This window comes from Hypanus sabinus, assembly GCF_030144855.1.
Source record: "Hypanus sabinus isolate sHypSab1 chromosome 1 unlocalized genomic scaffold, sHypSab1.hap1 SUPER_1_unloc_14, whole genome shotgun sequence".
In the NCBI taxonomy this organism is placed as follows: domain Eukaryota; kingdom Metazoa; phylum Chordata; class Chondrichthyes; order Myliobatiformes; family Dasyatidae; genus Hypanus; species Hypanus sabinus.
Window position 1 is genome coordinate 75,396 of NW_026778908.1, and position 6,000 is coordinate 81,395.

At 54.3% G+C, this 6,000-nt stretch overlaps 1 protein-coding gene across 1 annotated transcript in view; it reads right to left on the reverse strand.

Moving 5' to 3' along the window:
• The window catches only part of LOC132385384 (myelin-associated glycoprotein-like), a 53,572-nt gene extending 48,188 nt beyond the window's left edge, over positions 1-5,384 (reverse strand). Inside the window, exon 1 of the mRNA XM_059957423.1 lies at positions 5,314-5,384. The gene's annotated coding sequence lies outside the window, so the exon portion shown is untranslated. The remainder of the gene's footprint in view (positions 1-5,313) is intronic.
• Positions 5,385-6,000: the final 616 nt, after the last annotated feature.

Consider the following 6,000-nt stretch of genomic DNA (forward strand, 5'->3'; position numbering starts at 1 on the left):
ACCACAGATCCGACAATATCACACAGCCTGTGTGGTGAACTATGTGCCTGTCTGGACACGCCCCCTGCTGACTGCTCCTGTGGCTCCTCCCACAGACCCCTGTATAAAGGCGATCTGAGGCCTGACGCTCGGCCTCAGTCTCCAGGTCATAGTATGATGGACACTCACTCCTCCAGTCAATAAAAGCCGATATCTCGCCTTACGTCTCAGTGTGAGTTATTGATGGTGCATCAATTTTATTGACTGGAAGTTTTAAAACATGGAAACCGTTTTGCGTCCGGACCGGTTGGATTTGGACCCTCAAGACCCTGATGCAGCTCTCGCTTTTGAACACTGGCTTGCCTGCTTCCAATCGTACTTGGAGGAGGTTCGTGCAACTGAACCCGCCGTTATGCACAGAATCCTACTCTCGAGGGTCACCCCCAAAGTTTACTCCTTTATCCGGGACCTGCCGACCTACGATGGGGCACTGGACGCCCTCAAAAGACAGTACCTGCGGCCGGTGAACACCGTCTACGCACGACATCGTTTAGCTACCCGGCAACAGCAGCCTGGCGAATCGTGCGCTGCGTTTCTCTGAGCACCACGGACACTCGTCCGACCTTGCGACTGCAAGACGCTCACGGCAGAACAGCATGCGGAGCTGCTGGTGCGAGACGCCTTTGTGACGGGACTGAGGTCAGTGTCCGTGCGCCAGCGGCTGCTGGAAAAGCCGATCTTTTCGGCGATCGAGACGGTCGACACTTTGGAAGCTGCTCTGCACAATGCTGTCGCTGTCCAGCCGCGCGATTCCCCGCCAGTTCCGTGGACGCCTCAGACCCCGCCCCCGCCGGCTCCCGGGAGCGAATTCGCCAACGCCGCTGCCAGTCGCGATTCCAGGAGCTCCCCGAACCCGACCATGGCTGCGGCCCGTCAGAAGCCCGTGCTTTGTTGTTTCTGCGGCCATAAAAAACACTCTCGACAACGCTGTCCAGGGCGAGAAGCGACCTGCTCCAGCTGCGGAAAGCGGGGCCACTTCGCCAAGGTCTGTAAGTCTCAACCTCGAGCGGAGTGCAGCGCTGCGGGTGAAACGTGGGAGCCGCCATCTTGCATGCCCGGATGTGGGCGGCCATCTTTGTCGGCGTCAGCACGCCCCGCCCCCGACCCTCCGATGCTTACCGGGTACCCTGGATGTGGGCGGCCATCTTTGTCGACGTCAGCATGCCCTGCCCCCGGCCCTCCGATGCTTACCGGGTACCCCGGATGTGAGCGGCCATCTTTGTCGACGTCAGCATGCCCCGCCCCCGACTCTCTGATGCTTACCGGGTCTCTGGCCACTGTAACCCTCGACCAAAGCGCCCCACACCCGCTCGCAAGGTCCATGATGGACATCCGGGTGGAGGGGCACAGGACTAGATGCCTGTTTGACATGGGCAGCACTGGGAGTTTTATTCACCCGGACACAGTGCAACGCTGCGGGCTCACAACACAGCCGGTCAGTCGGAGGTTCCATTTGGCTTCTGGGTCGCAGTCCACAGACATCCGGGTGGGTTGTGTAGTGACATTGGTGGTGCAAGGCACAGAATATCGGAACTTTGCGCTACTGGTCATGCCTCAACTGTGCGCACCTGTGCTATTGGGGCTGGACTTCCAGAGCCATCGCGAAAGTGTGACTATGGTATATGACGGGCCCCTCCCACCACTCACTGTCAGGAATCCTCAGTTTGGTGGGACTTCTTCACATACCCCGCTACTGACCACACACACACGGACACACACATCCCATCCAGAACCAGGCCGACAGCTGCGCTACCGACACCACTTGCAGCCTCTCCACTCTCAAGGTCCCTCCCCCACCGCTGTTTGCCAACCTGACCCCCGACTGTAAACCTGTGGCAACTAAAAGCAGGAGGTACAGCGTGGGGGACAGGGCCTTCATTCAGTCGGAGGTGCAGCGGCTGCTCAGGGAGGGGATCATTGAGCCAAGCTCAAGCCCTTGGAGGGCCCAGGTGGTTGTTGTTCGGACCAGGCAGAAAAATAGGATGGTGGTGGACTATAGTCAAACCATCAATAAGTTTACGCAGCTTGACGCATACCCCCTACCCCACATCGCGGATATGGTCAACCAGATTGCTCAGTACAAGGTGTACTTGACAATAGATCTGAAATCCGCTTACCATCAGCACCCCATCCGCCCAGAGGACTGCCCCTACACCGCCTTCGAGGCGGGCGGCAGGCTCTATCACTTCCTGCGGGTCCCTTTCGGTGTCACGAATGGTGCCTCTGTCTTCCAGAGGGAAATGGACCGGATGGTGGACCAGTACCAACTGCAGGCCACATTTCCCTATCTGGATAACATCACCATCTGTGGTCACGACAGGCCAGATCACAACGCCAACCTCCAACGGTTTCTCCAAGTGGCCGCAGCTCTGAACCTTACTTATAACAGGGACAAGTGTGTTTTTGGTACCACCCGCCTTGCTATACTTGGGTATGTCGTGGAAAACGGGGTTATTGGCCCTGATCCCGAACGTATGCGCCCCCTGTTAGAGCTCCCTCTTCCCACCACTCTCAAGGCCCTCAGACGGTGCCTGGGTTTTTTTTCCTATTACGCTCAATGGGTCCCCCAATACGCAGACAAGGCACGCCCCCTGGTCAAGTCTACCTCGTTTTCCCTCTCTGCTGAGGCCCGCGCGGCCTTCAGCTGCATTAAAGCGGACATTGCCAAAGCTACGATGCATGCCGTGGACGAGACCGCTCCCTTCCAAGTGGATTGTGATGCCTCCGATTTTGCTCTGGCTGCTACCCTCAATCAGGAAGGCAGACCAGTAGCATTCTTTTCTCGCACCCTCCAAGGCTCTGAAATTCGGCACTCCGCGGTGGAGAAAGAAGCCCAGGCCATAGTGGAGGCTGTTAGGCACTGGAGGCACTATCTTGCTGGCAAAAGGTTCACCTTGCTGACCGACCAGTGCTCGGTTGCATTCATGTTCAGCAACCAACAGCGGGGCAAAATCAAGAATGATAAGATTTTGCGGTGGAGAATAGAACTCTCCACCTACACCTATGATATCCTGTACCGGCCTGGCAGACTCAATGAGCCCCCTGATGCCCTATCCCAGGGAACATGTGCTAGCACACAGCTCGACCAGCTGAACACCCTTCATGCACAACTTTGCCATCCGGGGGTCACCCGATTTTACCATTTTGTGAAAGCTCGGAACCTGCCATACTCCCTGGAGGACATCAGGACGATGACCAGGGACTGCCAAATTTGCGCTGAGTGCAAACCGCACTTCTACCGTCCTGACACGGCACAACTTGTCAAGGCCACCCGCCCTTTTGAACGACTGAGTGTTGACTTTAAGGGCCCCCTTCCCTCCACTGACTGCAATGTCTATTTTCTCAGTGTTATCGACGAGTACTCACGGTTCCCCTTTGCCATCCCCTGCCCCGACACCACTACCACGTCCGTCATAAAAGCCCTGCGCCAGCTCTTCACTCTGTTCGGGTATCCCTGCTATATCCACAGCGATAGAGGGTCCTCCTTTATGAGTGAGGAGCTGCGCCAGTACTTGCTAGCTAGGGGCATTGCTACCAGTCGGACCACGAGTTATAATCCCCGGGGTAATGGCCAGGTGGAACGGGAGAATGCCACAGTGTGGAAGGCCACACTTTTAGCCCTTAAGTCAAAAGGGTTGCCGGTCTCTCGATGGCAGGAGGTCCTCCCTGAGGCACTGCACTCTATCCGCTCTCTGTTATGTATGTCCACCAATGCCACCCCTCACGAACGCCTATTCTCTTTTCCCAGGAAGTCTGTCACTGGGACCACCCTACCAGTTTGGCTGACGTCCCCGGGGCCAGTGCTGCTCCGGAAACATGTGAGGAGCAATAAATACTCCCCGCTGGTAGAGAGGGTTCGCCTTCTACATGCGAACCCCCAGTATGCTTACGTGGTCTTACCCGATGGGCGGGAGGACACGGTCTCCATCCGCGACCTGGCACCCATGGGTACAGCAAACCACTACCCTGAAGGCTCTCCGGTAACTATGAACCCTGCACCAGAGGTGACACCGTACTCACCAGGCCCTACACAGACTCCTCACGACACTTGTATACCGGGCGTTTCGAACGCATTTATACCAGGCGCCTCGCACATGCGTGAGGGATCACCGGCGCCTAGTGGGCAGGAACAAGCGCAACCTCCGTCCCCTGTGCAATCACCAATGTCGTCGGCATCCATGCGATCACAGCCGGTGCTACGTAGATCGCAGCGACAGATTCGACCACCTGATAGACTTGACTTGTAAGAAACTTCGCCACATGGGGACTCTTTCAAACAAAGGGGGGGTGAATGTGGTGAACTATGTGCCTGTCTGGACACGCCCCCTGCTGACTGCTCCTGTGGCTCCTCCCACAGGCCCCTGTATAAAGGAGATCTGAGGCCTGACGCTCGGCCTCAGTCTCCAGGACATTGTATGATAGACACTCACTCCTGGTTCCTTCTTCCAGTCAATAAAAGCCGATATCTCGCCTTACGTCTCAGTGTGAGTTATTGATGGTGCATCAGCCTGTTCTCTCACTCTCTCTCTCCCCCTCTCTCCATCCCTCTCCCTCTCTCCCTCTCTGTCCTTCTCTCTCCCTCCCTCTCTCTCTTCCTCTCTCTCCCTCCCTCTCTCCCACCCTCTCTCTCTCCCTAGAGTGAAGGAGGACAATGAGTGATCTGATAGGAATAGAATGCTAGCAGAGGCACAGAGATGGTTGATCACTAGAATGTAATTTTGAGACAGCAGGAGTGTGGAGGGCTGGAGAGCCCATTGCTGTCCTGGATAAAGCCGGGAACTGAGAACCACAACCAAGTCCACCAATGATCAGAGTCTGTACAGCATCCCACCGCCATTAAACACGACGTAGAACCCCAAACATTGCATCAATGATCAGACTCTGTACAGCATCCCACCACCATTAAACAGGACGTAGAACCCCAAACATTGCATCAATGATCAGACTCTGTACAGCATCCCACCACCATTAAACAGGACGTAGAACCCCAAACATTGCATCAATGATCAGACTCTGTACAGCATCCCACCACCATTAAACAGGACGCAGAACCCCAAATATTGCATCAATGATCGGACTCTGTACAGCATCCCATCACCATTAAACAGGACATAGAACCCCAAATATTGCATCAATGATCAGACTCTGTACAGCATCCCACCACCATTAAACACGACGTAGAACCCCAAATATTGCATCAATGATCAGATTCTGTACAACGTCTCACATTCACCAGTTCTTGCCAGAGTTAGCTACAAGCATGGAATTACATACCCAGGATCAGTCCACTGCTCGTCTCCAGAGTTAATCAGACAGACACTTCAGGGGTCACTGTCCTCTCCTGCAGCAGCTGCACTGTGTGGATAAAATTGTTGAAGAGAACACTTAAATCAGGAAAGGAAACAAAATGAGGAAGTATTCACAAATGATTAACCCATTCAATCCAGCAGTGACATTATTTTTGCTTAGCCTAGGGACTGCTGCACTGTGGGATAGGACTCTCAGACAGAGCCCTCCCTCTCTCTGTAACCCCACTCTGGACCACACTCCCCTCCCTCTCTCTGCAACCCGACCCCCTCTGGACCAGTTGTCTCATCCAAATTTCAGTCTCTTGATCAATAAATAGGGATGATGAGGGGAATCCAGCTGATAGTTTTGAAAAGGCAAGTGATGTGAGACCACGGCAGGATTGAAGGTGCAGCCCAGATAGGTTAATTGGCCATTTTAAACCGTTCCCACTGAACAGCTATTCAGTACAGTCTGAGAGGAACTGACGGGAATTTACAAATAGATTGTGGGTGTTGGGATCACCCCATAAACTGTCAGATTTATACTCGATGGGCCAATATCTCCAATATCCTAAGGAGATATGGAATTGTAAACAGACTGGACTGATTGCACAGTTTGTTCTCTTTTCACACTAGTTGATTGTCTGTCCTTTTGGGTGTGGTCTTTCATGGA